This window comes from Herpailurus yagouaroundi, unplaced genomic scaffold (assembly GCF_014898765.1).
Source record: "Herpailurus yagouaroundi ecotype Mexico unplaced genomic scaffold, PumYag 199, whole genome shotgun sequence".
NCBI classification, from domain to species: Eukaryota; Metazoa; Chordata; class Mammalia; order Carnivora; family Felidae; genus Herpailurus; species Herpailurus yagouaroundi.
In genome coordinates, this window is record NW_024412430.1 from 15547771 (window position 1) to 15563789 (window position 16019).

Consider the following 16019-nt stretch of genomic DNA (forward strand, 5'->3'; position numbering starts at 1 on the left):
AGGTAAGCCTCTCTAACCCTGTTCTCTTTCAACAATACATTTTCTTCTGCCAAGAACGCGTGGATTTGAGCCTCAAAGGTCGAGTGGGGGACCCAGAACCCAGGCTACCTGCGTGGGTTCCGCGCGTGGTAGAGAACACTGCCCGGGGCACAACGGGAACACGATGTGGGACATCTTTCACCGTCACGTGTGCTAATCGTAACAGAACTGTCAGCAGCTTTCTGAGCAGGGACACGCAGATGTTCAAACAAGGGGACACGGTCAACTAACCTGAGATCCAAGCCTGACAGCTTTCTGCCAGTCTTCTGAGTGTAAGGGGGCAAGTGGCAGGGTCTCACTCCCTGGGTTCCAAACGACAGTTCGGACCTGCCAGCGCTAAAGGGAAGGTGTGCCCGCGAGTGCAGGGTTAAGGTTTACCGGTGTCCACGGACTGCCGTCACGAGTGGGGCGGCCCGGGGAACCCGTCGGTGTGGTGAAATGAAGCCGCAAAGTAACCGGGGAGCAAACTGTGTCAGCAGTGGATTGGTCAGTCCCCCCCAAAAGGTCCAGTAAGCTGAAAACTTCCAGTGGGTTGTTTCTGACACCGGGTGAAAAGACAGGCTTTGTTTTACGCCAACCTGTAGAGGTTGCCCGCCCAAGGACGAATCCCTTCACTTTGCTGGGCTCTTGTGTAGGGCCATGGATGGTAGAAAGGGACACGGAACCGGTCAGATTTATAAAGTGACCTGCAATGCTGTGAATCGGGGCAGTTAACAGGGCTCAGCCTGGGCGTTCGTGCTGCGGCAGTAATAAAGCGTGGGTCAAAATCCCCCTGAGGAGGCTGTGAGGGAAGGGGGTGCGGGAACCAGGGAGGGGGGTTGGCACTCGCCAACCTCTGGAGAAGAGAAGTCTCTGGACGAGGCCGAAACACGCTGGCTGGGTCAGATGCTTATTTTCACTTTGCTGAAGGAGACCGGTAACCGAGTGCCCCGGGGCCGGGGAAATACGTATCTTCGAAGTGTCTCATCCTAATTGGAATTAGCCTGAAAAGACGTGCTGAACTGAATGGCTCTGAAAGCCATTGAGCCCTGGCCAGCAAATGAGCCCTGGCATTGCCCTGAGAACATCTAGTGAGAACTCGCAGGCCGGGATTCCTCACATGGAGGCGATTTTCCTGGGGAGTATGTCTCTAATGTGTCTGGCAAGGCTGTCTGAGGTCGTGGGAGGGGGCTGAGGAATTGTGGGATCGCAGGCTTCAGGACTAAACGGAGTCCACACCACCACCCAACCCCCTGAGCCCCGTGGGCAGGAGGCCCTCAGGGAGAGGGGGGAGGATTTGGATTGCAAGACAACCTGTGTCACGGGCATCTCAGTTCCAGTTCTGAGCAAGGCAGCGAGCTCCTTTGCCTTGCTTCCTAATTCTATTTCTTCATCTGGGAATAAAAGACGCGGCACACTCTTGATGGTTTTCTGGTCTTTTCTCTGGTGCTTCAGCCGCTTTTCCTTTCTGTCGAGGTCCAATGGGGCAGAGATGTGTGGATGGCACAAGTCACAGTACGGAGAAGTCTGAGCCTGATATTGGCGGCTTGATGGAAGAAAGGGATTCCGTTTCCCCCCGTCCCCCAGCAAGCGAGTCAGGCTCATACGCAAGGGTTTGATTAACAAAGAGAGAAAAGGCAGAGGGGGAGGGGGAAGGAGGCAAAGATTGTCAGCAATATAAAATCTCATCTTTCTGTAATTAGGGATGATGTGGCTATAGGGTGAACTGTGATTACTTGCTATAAAGAGGGGAGAATTCAACCAACTAAAAGGACAGAATCCATTAAGGAGTCATCCAGAATTTACATTCCTACAAACCAACTCTATAGCTATACATAGATTATATATCTACCTACAAATGATACATCCATGTATCTATCTAGGGAATATATAATTATACGGTAATTATACATCACTCTTACCTATTCATTCACACAAGTTCCAAACTTTGGCCATGCCCTCTTGGCTACCACATATTACATAAAGTACTGATGGTGAGCAAAGGAAGACAGATGTGGGGGCTATTACATCAAGGTGTTAGCAATGCTGATCGCAGAGACGTTGGGAGGGAGTAAAATATACCTACTGAGCCTTCAACTCACTCCACATTTGGCTGTTTGCTAATTCTGACTAAAGTTTTCTCCATGTTCAAACAAGTAAGATTACATGGCATTAAATTAACATAATTTTAAAATATACTATGTCCCTTCATATAAAGTCCTAATAAAAATTTAAATGTAAACTATTCTGGCTGAGATAAATGAACACCTTGAGAAGTCCTTGATTTGGAAAGGGAAGGGGCTCCAAGAGAAATCTTAACTTTCACGCATACATAGAAAAGGTGAAAAGTGACAAGGTGTGATTATGATTATCCAACGATTGCTAGGAACCAGGGAATAAGAATTCAGCACGGAAAAGCCCAGTATAAGAAACGAGTGTGTAAATGTGATTGATTTTCAAGTACAGCACGTAGATTTAATTTTGTCACTGCTGAAAAATGGTACACGGGATGTTACTGAAAAATCTCTCCCAATCTTGCTAATTTAAATTCAATTTTTATAGACCTGCTTACTAGTTAACCAGCCCAAGGTAGGCTAGAATTAAGCACATCAAAATCAGAGGGGTGAGGGGGCAGGGGAAGAGGGCAAAAGTGGGGAAGTCCCTCTGTTAGAGGGAAGGTCCTGGGAGCTTCTGGAACAATCACTGACAACTTGTAACAAGACAGATGTCAGAAATGTTTTATTTATTTTTTAAAATTTTTAAATGTTTATTTATTTCTGAGAGAGGGAGACAGACTGTGAGCGGGGGAGGGGCAAAGAAAAAGGAAGACACAGGATCCGACGCAGGGTCCAGGTTCTGAGCTGTTAGCACAGAGCCTGACGCAGTGCTCGAATTCATGAACCGCAAGATCGTGACCTGAGCCTAAGTCAGACGCTTAACTGACTGAGCCACCCAGGCGCCCCAGGAAACGTTTTTTTCTTAAAGCCAAAAGGACTCAAGAAACTTGAGTGGTTTGAGGCCATTCATTCCAGAAACGAGTGAAGAACCAAGAACACGCACACTTAAACGGGAGCTCATTACGCCAAAGGTGGAAAGTTCTGTTACTGGAGATGGGGTGTGGGGCCTCACGATCCCTTTGTCTTAGCGTCCTCGCTGATTTTCCAACCTTGGTTTTTGAACACATGCTCACACACCTACCACAATGGATATGATCTGAGTATTCTGCCCAAAACAGGGAATCTTTTTTTAAATCCAAAGCCAGGGAATTAAAATATTTTGATGCCAAAATAAACAAGTTTGATGCTGAGTCTAAGTTGCAGTGATTTACAATTTTCCTCTCATGGAACAGCTCATCCCCCATCACGTCAGGACAAGATGACGACGTCACTCTAATTCATTCTGAGTTACGGCAGCGTCCAAGAGCCAGAGGAGAGAATGTCTGAAATCTTTCTAGGTCCAACTCTGTCCCCCCCCTGCTGTGGATCCACAGTTGACATTTCACAGATTTCATTTAACACAGCTCACCAGTCTCTTCTTTGAAACATTAGAAGATTGTTAATGTCAGAACGCACACAACGGACTAGAATTTTTTTTTTGAGACATCACTGCTTACCAGAAACACTTCACACAAAAGCAAACCAGAGAACTGAGTCAACCGTTTGTACTCATTCAGTGGAGGAGTTTATGTAACCTCAGCAGGAGCCATGGTTCAATGGTTTGTACCCTTCCCCCAACCTCCTGCCAAAAAACAAAACAGAACAACACAACAACAACAAAACCCAGGCAGGAAACAGGTTTTAAAGGGTTCATCAAAAAGCTTCTGGGAAAAAAGGACTTAAAAAGGCTTCTATAGCTACGTATCTACACACATCTTAGGAAACGTCTGGTTATTCGGGGTAGCTAGTCAGTTACAGTCCTTCCGTTCTGTGGTCTGCTCCCACCCTCGGCTCATACTGAGTCTCCCAACCTTGCAGTGAGGTGGGCCAGAAGCAAAGAGGCCATCTTTCCTGTAAATACAGTACTCAGAAACAATCTTACATCGTTTCACAGAATGGTAGGTCCCAACGGAGAAACACAGAACGAGTGAGGTTCACGTGCAGAAAAATTGCAGATGGCAGGAGAAGGAGACAGATATTGCTGAAGACCCACTGGGGTTGGATTCTGGCTCTGTTCCTCACTAGCTGGCTAATCTTGAATAAATTCCCCGACTTCTCCCAGCCTCAAATTCAAGTACAAAGTAAAGATAATCTTAGCCCCTACTGGGGATCGTAAAATCTGAGATAACATATTCCTTTCTTCATCCAAGAGATATTTACTGAGCACTGACCCAGTGTGTGGCTCTATTCTGATCACTAGGGACAGCGAAAGACATGACCTGTATCCCTGCCTTTGTGGGGCTTATATTTTGGTGAGGGGAGGCAGACAATGAACAAAGTCAAATAAGCAAACTATACATTGTACTTGGGACACAAGTACCAGGGAGAAAAATCAAGAATGGAAGGTGAAGGCTGGGGGTAGATTATGAACAATTTTAAATTGGGAGGTCAGAGATCTCAGAGTATTTTAGAATGAATGTCTGACACTTTCCAGCTGATCAATACGTGTTTATGGAAGGACTGCTCTCAACAGAACGTGCACTTAAGGTAACTGTGACATTGACCCATACCCAGTGCTTGACAGCTGTGTAAGACTGTGGTTCCAGCACGGCATTCTATTTCTATTGAGTTCTTGAAAGAAAAAATATTAGAGGACTCTCTCCTCTCTTGACTACTCAGATACGGATACCGTGGCTCAAAGAAAACAAGGCATTTGGTCAGTTGGCTAATTTTCTAGTTCTAAGGGCAGATATGGTGGCCTTGTGTAAGAGTCTCATTTCTCGGTACTGGGTTTCCCAACAGAGTATCCTGAGTTCACAAATTCATACAATCATATAATGTTCTAGCTGAAGGGCACTGGAGCACCACCTTATTTGGATGACATAAAGTAGGCCCAAAGACACAAAATGGTTGCCCAGTCACACAGCTAGTTCTCCAGACCTCGCTTTATCCTAATAAGGAAAGATGCCCTCTAGTGGAGATGCAGGGCAAGGTGAATGGGCGGGGTGAGGGAGGGGGATAGGGGACTCCTGTGAGTGCCTGAGATTCTGAACCTTATCACCAGCTGATGGGGATGGGTGGATCAGCAACCCACTGCCTTTAAGAAACTTGGCAATGTGGGGCGCCTGGGTGGCGCCGTCGGTTGAGTGTCCGACTTCAACCAGGTCACGATCTCGCGGTCCGTGAGTTCCAGCCCCGCGTCGGGCTCTGGGCTGATGGCTCGGAGCCTGGAGCCTGTTTCCGATTCTGTGTCTCCCTCTCTCTCTGCCCCTCCCCCGTTCATGCTCTGTCTCTCTCTGTCCCAAAAATAAATAAACGTTGAAAAAAAAAAAAAGAAACTTGGCAATGAGTGTCCCAGTTTGCTTGGGTGAACTCACCCTGTTAGGCGTTATGCTCTTCATATGGCCAAGCTGGGCTTATACCTTTTGTCTTTTCCAACTGGATAAGTGCTTTCAGATAACGCTCTCTCTCTCCTGTCTCTAAGTCCAAGGTATTTCTGTGTCAACTACATACTGTATTTCTTCGAACAAAATTGACTAACAGACCATGTTGCAGGTTAAGCACATGTCATAAGTACGTCTTACTTTTCTTCATTTGTGCTGTGTATGCAAGCAGCTGTAACCAGCAATACAGGACTGAGCGTCTTAGCACCGCGTTGGGGGTTAATACTTTGAAAAGAGGGGTTACCATGATCAAGTGGATTAAATGTTGGTTGATATGTGCTTTGGACAGTTCTCCCCCCCCTCCCCCGGGGGGTAACAGACCTCCCAAAGAAGGAAGAATGCATCAGAACAACTTGTTTCATTGTATTCACACGGAAAATATTATTGATTTGCTGCTAGGGAGTAGAAATAATGGATACAAACTGGTCTATGGTGGATTTGGGGAGGTATTTGTTATCCCCCAGAGAGCTGCGGTGGTTTTTAAATTCATCTGTGAAAACCGATCAATAAAAAATGGCTTTAGCAGTTGGCCAACTACAGAGGGGGGAAAAAGGAATCCTTTTGAAAACCTAAAAAGAAAAGCACAGTTTTAAGGATTTCACATCTGATTTAACATCTAAAAAAAAACCCCCCAATGATAATACCCCACTTTGTATAGCCAGACAGCACTCCATTTTAGTAGACTTTAGTGGTCTTTATAACGATTTATGAATCACTTCATGAATTCCTGGCTGACTCATCTGGGTGACTATAGTATCTACTTATACTTCCCTTCTGTCTCACAAAAGAGACACTTGGACTCAGTTCAATCCAGATTTGTCCCCGAATGAATCACAGCACGTTACTGGGGGAACTGCAAATTGAATTCTGCTTCTGAGACAATCAAGACCAGCTTTCAGTAATGAAGAAACAGCCGCTGGGAAGTGTGGGTAATTGCAACACTGTCCATCTGGGCAGGGCCAAAGCAGGCCAAGAGCTGTACGTCCGTCCGAGGATTCTGTTCCAAACCAGGCAAAGAGCTGAATCCATCTCCTGGAAGGGCTTAGCGTTTCATTCTCCTCACGAGGCTGGGTCAATATTAACTGCAGATAATTTATCACAGTGGACAAGACCAGGACTCAAAAATGATTGCCTGTGCCTCCACAGACCGTGACAAAATGAGGGCTGTGAATCGGGCTGTAGGTGAAATGATCACCGAGGCTTTTTAAAGACCCACGTGTATATTCTGATGAGTGAGTGTTTCTGGGAAGTAGAAAGGATCGTGTTCTAGAGGACACTTGGCTCCGTTTGGGGAGAGGGGGTCAGTTCTCACTCCAGAAAACAAAGTTATCAGTGCCCAAGGCAGAGAAGTGTTTTTTTTTTTTTTTCCTGGTGTAGACTGAAGCAGGGCTGAGGGCATCACAGTATCTCCCCACTGTGGAAACGAACAGGGAGGGGGAGAGGACACCCGGATATGTCAGAGAAATGAATTATGCAGGACACATTTAACCAAGAGCCGGAATTTTTTGGACTATCTTGACTGCAGAATTGGCTGTGACTCAGTTGTTTGTCTATTTCAGAATCTGATGTGATGGGGAGAAAGGGAAGAAAAGTCTGATTCTGCCAAATCCTCTTTACAAAAAAAAAAAAAAACAAAAAACAAAAAACAAAAAACCACCGACCAGAAGAGAATTTATCCTGAGTGGTCTTAGACATTTGATGTCAAAAATGCTGCAATTTGAAAAACCAAAAATCAAACAAAACCAAACAAAACAAAAAACCTTCTGCAATGACACCATCCTTTGGGCAGCTCTGAGCAGGTCAAAGCAAAGGGATTAACTCATGGCCCTGTGGCAAAGAGAAGACTCTCTCTTGTTCGGCTCGGTGTTAGGCACAGAGTGCAGTCTGCTTTGCCACGGAGTGCATCGGATGAAAGAAAAACGAGGGAGAAAAATGTTGTTTGGGGGTACACTCGAGAAAGGGAGGCGCGGGCAGATAAAACCGCCCCTTCCGTGCCTTTCCCCTGGTCTCAAATGTGAACGCGAGTCTCCTGACGACATCAGAAGAACTTTACTTCTAGAATTAACTTCAGATGCCATCCTGCTGCCCAGGGTGGCCAGGTGCCTTTGAAAGCCACTGCCAAATGAGACCCTGAGAGTCAATATAATGCATCATTTTGAAAAGGAACTAACTGGGTGGTGATTTGGTCAGTAATAACATGTGCTGTTTATCTGTGATTTATTGTTTTCATCTTCAGGATGCCAGGTTACTATTGTAGTAACCACAAAGGAATTTTCTGTACCTTCCCCTGAATACAAGGCTCAACATCTGGTTGGAGAAATGAATGGGAGGAAAACACATCTAGTAAAAATTCCCAAGTAGAGAAGGGCCCTTGGCTCTTATACACAGGAAGAGCATCAAATGCTTGGGGGTGTTTGCTACCATTTTGTATCTCCTCATCCAGTCCTACGCAGAGATAAGTACAGTATATGATAAATGTTGGTCACTGCTGTTGACAAATTACTCTGTTGAACAGACTGAGCTCCCGGGCAGGTGCCAGTTTCTGTGTCCAGGTAGACGGTACCTTTGCCCAGTTGGTGCTCATGTCCAGTTGTATATTCTATCTGCCCAGAGACCACAGTTTCTGTTTCTGAGGGAGATCATCTTATTCAAGAGAACGATTCCAGTCATTTACTGTGAAGAAGATGATTAAAACAGAGAAAGGTGTTTCTCCTTTCAACAAAACAGAAAAGCAACTGACGACTATTTTTTTCAGTAAAGGAAGCAAAGAATCTTTGTCTCTTGGCTTCTGCTCCCCTCAGTGGTCTCCTCACCACTAACAGGCAGATGGACCTTCACTTGGAAAAGGACACAAAACAGTTTCTTCCCAGCCAATCCCCCCCCCGCCCCCACACAAGAGGGGAAAAGATAAAGTTGATTTCCACATCCCACTAGAAACACTCAGGAAAGGCTTTCCTTCGAACAGCCTTTTCTTTGTCAGACACCAGGCACTTTGTAATGGGCCAAAGTCTTGAGACTCAGGCTAGAAAGGCTCGTGGGCTTTCAGTTTACGAATTCTGCCTCCCTAGGACTTGTTTCAGAGAAGCTCTGTGACAGGAACACACAGATACATGTCAAGAACATAATGGCTTAGTTTGAACTCCATGTTGCCCCGTGCCAACGCACTAAAGTAGAGGTTGCGAGAAAAGGAATTCTATTTTACCTCAAGCCTTCCTTGTTATTGTCATGACTCACTTTCCTAACTGAAAATCCAAGGGGACAAAAAAAAAAAAAAAAAAAAAAAACATTGTCTTGGGCTTTGCATGAGGTGGATTTGTTTGGAATGTGGGAACAAAATAAAGATGGCTGACCTGGCCTTCAGGGGTGAAATGAACGAGACCTCTTTAAAATGAAGAATGAGTGTACTTCAAAATTAAAAAGAAATACATGGAAAGCAATCTGATGTGAAGGGATATTTGAACCAAGAGTCAAGCTATTTGTTTGGTGTAGTGACACATGTGTGCTCGCATCAGCGTCTCCTGCTTTGCCCTGAGGTGACGCAGAGGAGAACGTGCACTTGGAAGACCAGTCATCACCTGCCCCGGATTCCTGTTACCTTTCCCAGAAATGATAAAGGAATCATAGCTGCAGTCCTCCCTTCTGTTCACATCCTGTTCATTCCACACAATTCCCAAGCGCTGAGGGAGGTGGGGGAAGAGCTGTAAGCATGACATCGTCTCTGCTCTCAGGGAGCTACGGCTCTAGTGGATTGTAAGCCAATCAGTAAGCAGACAGTGTAATCTCAGGGGCTGTTAAATCTATGAAGAGAAAGAGAGTTAACAGAAGAGAGTGGGGTTGGGGGGTGTGAGCAGGGGGTGGGGGTTGAGGTGAAGTCGTCAAGAGAGGCCTTTCCAAAGCGGTTCCCGTTGGAGCAGACGCCGGAAGCGAAGGCACAGATCATGTTAACTTCCGGTGAAGGTGCCTTTCAAGTTTCAGGAACAGCAGGTACAAAGGCCCCGAGGCAAGGTGAGCTGGTGTTTTCCAGGAATCGCAAGAAAGCCAGTGTGGCTGGGGCAGAACAAGCAGGAGGAGCAGTGGTAAATGGATGTGATTAAGGCCAGACCACAGAGGGCCCAGCAGCCTACAAACAGGAGTTCAGACTTTATCCAAGTGTGGTGGGGGAAGGGCCCCAGTAGGAAATCGTCAGACATTCCATTTCCATTTCCATTTTAATACAAGTTTTTTTTTAATGTTTATTTATTTTTGAGAGGCGGAGCAAGCGCGGGGGAGGGGCAGAGAGAGAGCCTCAGAATCCGAAGCAGGTTCCTGGCTCTGAGCCATCAGCACCGAGCCCGACGCGGGGCTCAAACCCAGGAGCTGTGAAATCATGACCTGAGCCGGAGTTGGGTGCTTAACGCACTGAGCCACCCAGGTGCCCCTGGGTGGCATATTTAAGAAGCTGTTAGTAAGGCGAGTATCTCTGTGAGAAGAATGCTCAGTCCAAAGGCCAATAACTCAACTGATATCTGCTATAGAGGATAAAGCATGGCTGTGGTCATGGATCAGAACTGAAGAAGTCTAAAGACTCGTGGGCTACTCTGCCCTGGAATAAAGATCGAAAAGTACCGGAAACTTTGCACAGATACAAAGGAAAAAAAAAGCACCAGGACCCCAAGCTTTTCCAGTCTAAGACCCAATATTCTAATCTCCATCTTCAAGGCTAGGATACTGGGATTTTCTGCTGCTTCTAGGCTCACAGCATAGACGTGGGGAACAACGTTCATCACATTCAGTGATTCTCAAATAAAACGTGTGTGCGTGTGTGTGTATCGTGGGTGGATTTTAAACACCACCTCTCTTGACCTCGATTATCTGTGGAAGTCACTTTCCTAGAAACTGACCCCTTCATGGGACACTAAATGAAGACAACTGTTTTCAGTATAGAAAGTGCTACAGGGGGTGCCTGGGTGGCGCAGTCCGTTAAGCGTCCGACTTCAGCCAGGTCACGATCTCGCGGTCCGTGAGTTCGAGCCCCGCGTCGGGCTCTGGGCGGATGGCTCAGAGCCTGGAGCCTGTTTCCGATTCTGTGTCTTGCTCTCTCTCTGCCCCTCCCCTGTTCATGCTCTGTCTCTCTCTGTCCCCCAAAAAATAAATAAACGTTGAAAAAAAAAATTAAAAAAAAAAAAAGAAAGTGCTACAACCCAAAGAGACAGGATGAGTTATGCGATCACGTGGCGTTGGGAGAGCAGACACCAAGGTGCTGGCGGACTAAATGGCCATTTGAAGCCTCTGTTTTTCAACCACGGCTCTTCCCAGTTATTTCAATGGTGAGGGCTGACAAGCTTTATTTTTGGGCCAGTGCTTAATAATTGCCCTGTAAAGGGGCACCAGGGTGGCTCAGTCGGTTAAGCGTCCGACTTCGCCTCAGGTCATGATCTCACAATCTTTGAGTTCAAGCCCCGTGTTGGACTCTGTGCTGACAGCTTGGAGCCTGGAGCCTGATCCGGATTCTGTGTCTCCCTCTCTCTCTACCCCTCCCCCTGCTTGCGCTCAGTCTCTATCTCAAAAATAAATTAACATTAAGAAAAAAATAGTCGCCCTGTAAGTCACGTACCCTTCTATACCTGTGGGATTGGTCTGTGACCTGTCAGAGGAGTGATTGCTCACGGGGAATGGTTTTTTTTTTTTTTTTTTAACACTAAGTGACTCTTCAAAATCCTCGAATATAGGTCATGACTACATAAAATACAAGCTTGGGATTATAAGGGACGAAACTTGTCGTGTCAAATTGTATTAGAAACAGAAAATAACATAAAACCTGTGCTGCCTTGCTGGTTTAGCCTTTACAAAGGATAGCCTTTGTCTCTTGGGGACCAAACTGGTTGTGTACTGTCATTTTTTCTTCTGTTGGGCATAGAATATGTTCTGAACTCTCGCTGCGTGGGTAACAGGATAGGGAGGCCTCGGGAATGTATGCCCGAATCACCAGGGTACCCATCCTGGGCAAATACACAAATCCCTGTCCTCAAGAGAAAGCCTAGTGTCCCAAGTGCCCTTTAAGAGGCTCCTCCCCCATTCACACACGAAGCTCCACCCATTGCTGGCATTGCCTCCTCTTAGCTTTTGGGCATACCCGTGGCCAGGTCCGACGGGCTTTCCGATTTCAGGCAGATGTTCCTTCTTCTACTTCTATTTTTGGGTCATTCCTGTGTATCTCCACAGCCTCTCCTGGCATCATTTCACAATAGCCTAAGTGATGCTTGCCTGTTGATCTGGTCATCTCTTGTGAAGGCTGGACACTCTGATGGGTGCCCTCATGGCTCATTCGGTTGAGCATCCGACTTCAGCTCAGGTCATGATCTCATGATTCATGAGTTCGAGCCCCCGTCGGGCTCTGTGCTGACAGCTCAGAGCCTGGAGCCTGCTTCCGATTCTGTCTCCCTCTCTCTCTGCTCCTTCCCTGCTCATGCTCTCTCTCACTCTCAAAAATGAATAAATGTTAAAAAGAAAACAAAAAAGACCAGACACTTTGAGAGGGCAGGGTTCTGTCAGTCGTGTCGACCACTGTGTCCTCAGTGTTTAGCCTTATCGCCTGGTACCCAAAGGGCAGCTGAGTAAGTGACTCAAAAAATGAACGTACCCCAATGCTGGGATAGATTTTGATAAACGTGAATGTTTCATATGATGCTTCTGAGTTTAGCCATTATTGCACATATACTAGGAGATTAACAAGAGAGAGGAAAGATTACGTGGGGTGCGTGCGTGTGCACACGCGTGTGTGTGTGAGGCTGAAAAAAAAAAACCTGGGTGGGTGAAGATATCAATGTTCCTGCTTGTTTAGAAAATCCCGGGGAAGAAAGGACGGCAAAGCTAACAGACCTAGTTTTGAGCTGTTCAGACGCTACAGATGGAGACAGGAATGGATGGTGAGTAGCAGGCTTCTCGTAGTGAAGATCACAGAAAAGCAACGTAGGGAACCCCCACAGCGGATGACAGCAGGGGGGGGGGGTCCTAGCAATGTGTGCGTGCGCATGCGTGTGAACATACGCATGAGAGCAATTGTGTGTTGTAGCAAAGTATGCGGGTTGCACGAAATGGCTGGAACCCGAAGAACTGGTCCACCACTGTCCAGACCAACGAATCAGGGGGGACCGTTCTTTTCTAGGAGCCTCCCACCTGGACAACGGTAGCCGGCAATGGCCTTTTGTTTTCTAGGCATTCCCCCATGGGTCCTTCTTCCCTTCAAACCCTCCTTAGCACCTAGCACTGTGGAGCACCGGGCACGCGGTGTGGAGGCTGTAAGGAAATTTTACGTTCCTGCCCTCGGAGAACGAGTAATTCACTTAGCAAGGCAACATCTGGGAAATGACAAATAAATAAAACAGATGATAATAACCAAGAGATGTAACAGGGGGAACTTGTCTCTGCGAGCTGTAAGAAGCAAGGGGGCTTTCTGGGTTGAGAACTAACCCAAGCTCCAGGTTGGGTGATGTTTACTCAAGAATAGGACAATAATGGAAGGTCCTTATTGTCTTTGTAGGTAGAAAAGATCCTGAAACAAGATGTAGAAACAAACGAACTAAGACAGTGAACAGGCTGCTTTGACAGGAGCAGAATTGTACAGAATTGCAAAGAAGATACACAGAAAACAGTTGCTGTCCTTAACCCCTTAGCATCCAGGAAAGCTACAACAGGTTTCCCATGCTGGCTTAGAAAATGGTATCAGTGAAGACCAGTCCTGGTTACTCAAAGGCATGGAAAGACTGTACATACACATACCTAGAACTGGAGCAATGTCACATCTGATATGCATAAAAAACAGTATGGCTTCCCAATACTTGACATGGACTCAAGAAACCAATATTCCTTTTTTTTTTTGGTTAAGTTATTTTGACTACCTCCTCAAAAACAACTGTCCCTAACATTCCCTGCTGTGGATTCCTGTACTAGGATTGTGTACTCCCAGAGGAGGCCACATCGTTTCTCTATTTTCGGTCTTCCCTGGTTCAGAGACGGAGCTCATCGGAGTCGCTCCATGCGGTCGATCCACAGGTCTCCTTAAGCTCTGTCACTTGTACTACAGAGCACGCCATGTCTGGGCACTTCTGCCGAATGGAGAGAGGCAGCTGTGTTGGACAAGATGAGCGACACAGATCCAGCTGACTTTTCTTGGGACTGTGAAGATTTCTCCGTCTGAGGAAGGGATTTGCATCAATATGTTTGTTTCCTCTGCTCTAACAGACATACTATGAAACAGTATGAATAGACCTTTCCAAAGACACGGGGTTCCTCTTATGGGAAGCCACGGTCATTAAGTACCACTGGCTCGCTCAACGTGACATAGTCAAACACCCCTTCCCTTAATAATGTTTAAATCAACATTCGGTGACGTAGTGTGGTACTGCTTAAATCACTGAAACGATGTATCATCCAGATACTATTTCGAAATAAAAATGGATACTCGTCAAATTGAGAGAACTTGCATTTATTTTATTTTACGACGGTAAGGATCAAAGAAGCTGATGCTAACTGGATAGACGCGGTGGACTGTTCCTGACTTCTGACAGTGACTCAGCTCATTTTATTAACAAGTTAAAGCTAAGTAAATGATGAATCAATGCCCGCGAAGCAGGAAAGAATGCCAGTTTCCCACTAAAAATCGCAAAGTGTGATAAACCTATTTCCGTTAAGAAAACTGCTGGAGTTTTTACTGGGGGATTTCCCAGGCAAACAGAGGCAAAGACACATAAACCAGAAGCGGAAGGTAAGCACATTTCCTCTTCGTGTTTTTATGCTGCACACTAATGCAAACACAGGGCATAATTCAGGGCTATTTCACATTATCCTCCTCTCCAAAACCCGATCGGAAGAGATAACCTTTCATACACTTGCCCAGTCCAGTTGGGTTGGCAAAGGAATGGGCACACATCTGGTGGGAAGGACACAGCAGCATGGCAAAGCCACAGACGTGAGGAGGCTTCATCGCTCAGCCATATAAAGGACCATCGTGTCCTTCTCCTTCCTCTCCCTCCTCCCTCGCACGCTGGTCTACCTCGTCAACTACTGTCATTACTCAACAACACCCTCTGGCTTCTAAACCTCAATCTCAGCGATGCCAAGGTTGCCTGTCTTCACACCATGTCACATGACACTGTCACATGCTGTGGTCCGTTTCATCTTAACTCCCCATGGAGCGCAGACAAAGGCTCGAAAGAGTGAAGGGACACCGCATTCCCTAAGAGGTGGTCCTGATGAGGAAGGTGCCTGTAGAGGAGGAAAAGGGCAGGCGAGTCTCAAGTCTGGAACATTCTGCAAAACAGATGTGCTGAGCTCTTCATAAATTGCTAATGTCATGAAGCACAGTGATGATGATGATGATGGTAACTTTCTAAAAGGTGAGGAACTTCATTAGATTCAAGAGGACAAAAAAAAAAAATGAGAATTGTGATCTTACTAAAATCCTGGATCAGAAAAAAAAAAAAAGATGAAAGGAAAGAAAAAAAAAAAAAAGTCCAGCTAGAAAGAACGTTATTTACACAATCGAGGAAATTTCATATTGACTGCATGTTAGATAATGCTTTATTGATGTTAACTTTCCGAAGTGTGATAATTACATTGTGATTATGCAGGAGAAATGTCCTTCTTAGGAGAGCTTTCCTGAAGTAATTAGGGTTAAAGCTCAATGATATTCACAACAATCTCTCGGAGGGTTTCTGAAACAACAGGCAAGCAAACAAACAAAGGATCTCTGGAAGCAAAGAGAGAAAGAGATAAGACAGACAGAAACAGAAGATGGAAAAATATCCACAGTGGGTCAGTATGGGTGCAGGGCGTATGGGTGCTCACCCGTACTATTCTGACAGTTTTTTATATGTTACCAACTTTCAAAGGAGGGAACTGAAAAAAATTAAAATTATGCAACAAGATAAAATATTAAAAACAAACAAAGCCAAGCGGCAGGAGCACCTACGGAACACATTCCAACAGCCTTCGTTGGAGCTGGGCTTTCCAACATCAGGTGTTTGGGTGGCTGTTGTTAACTCCAATAATGGCGGAGATATTTTTCTACATATACTCTTTTTAGGCTGTGTACAAGAAGAAGATACACAGATTGCTTTTCTCTTGTATTCCCGTAAAGAGTCATCATGAGTATTCATAAGAAGATGGGACGAAGGAGACGAGGTCCCAAGAGATGGGCTTCTCAGCTGTGCTACCTTGTGGAGTTAAGATTCTCAACCAGGCAGGAGGAAATGAGATGATGAGAAGCCCACGGCTTACATCACTTAAAACCCAACTGGAAGGGCGCCTGGTGGCTTGGTTGGTTAAGTGTCCAACTCTTGGTTTCAGCTCACATCATGATCTCGTGGTAGTGGGATCAAGTCCCGTGTTGGGCTCAGTACTGAGTATGCAGCCTGCTTGGGATTCTCTCTTTCTCCCTTTGTCCCTCCCCTGCTCATGCTCTCTCTCTCTCTCTCTCTCTCTC

The 16019-nt window shown here is 46.0% G+C and overlaps 1 protein-coding gene across 4 annotated transcripts in view; it reads right to left on the reverse strand.

Moving 5' to 3' along the window:
- The window catches only part of GLIS3 (GLIS family zinc finger 3), a 449362-nt gene that overhangs the window by 29807 nt on the left and 403536 nt on the right, over nt 1-16019 (reverse strand). The window lies entirely within an intron of this gene.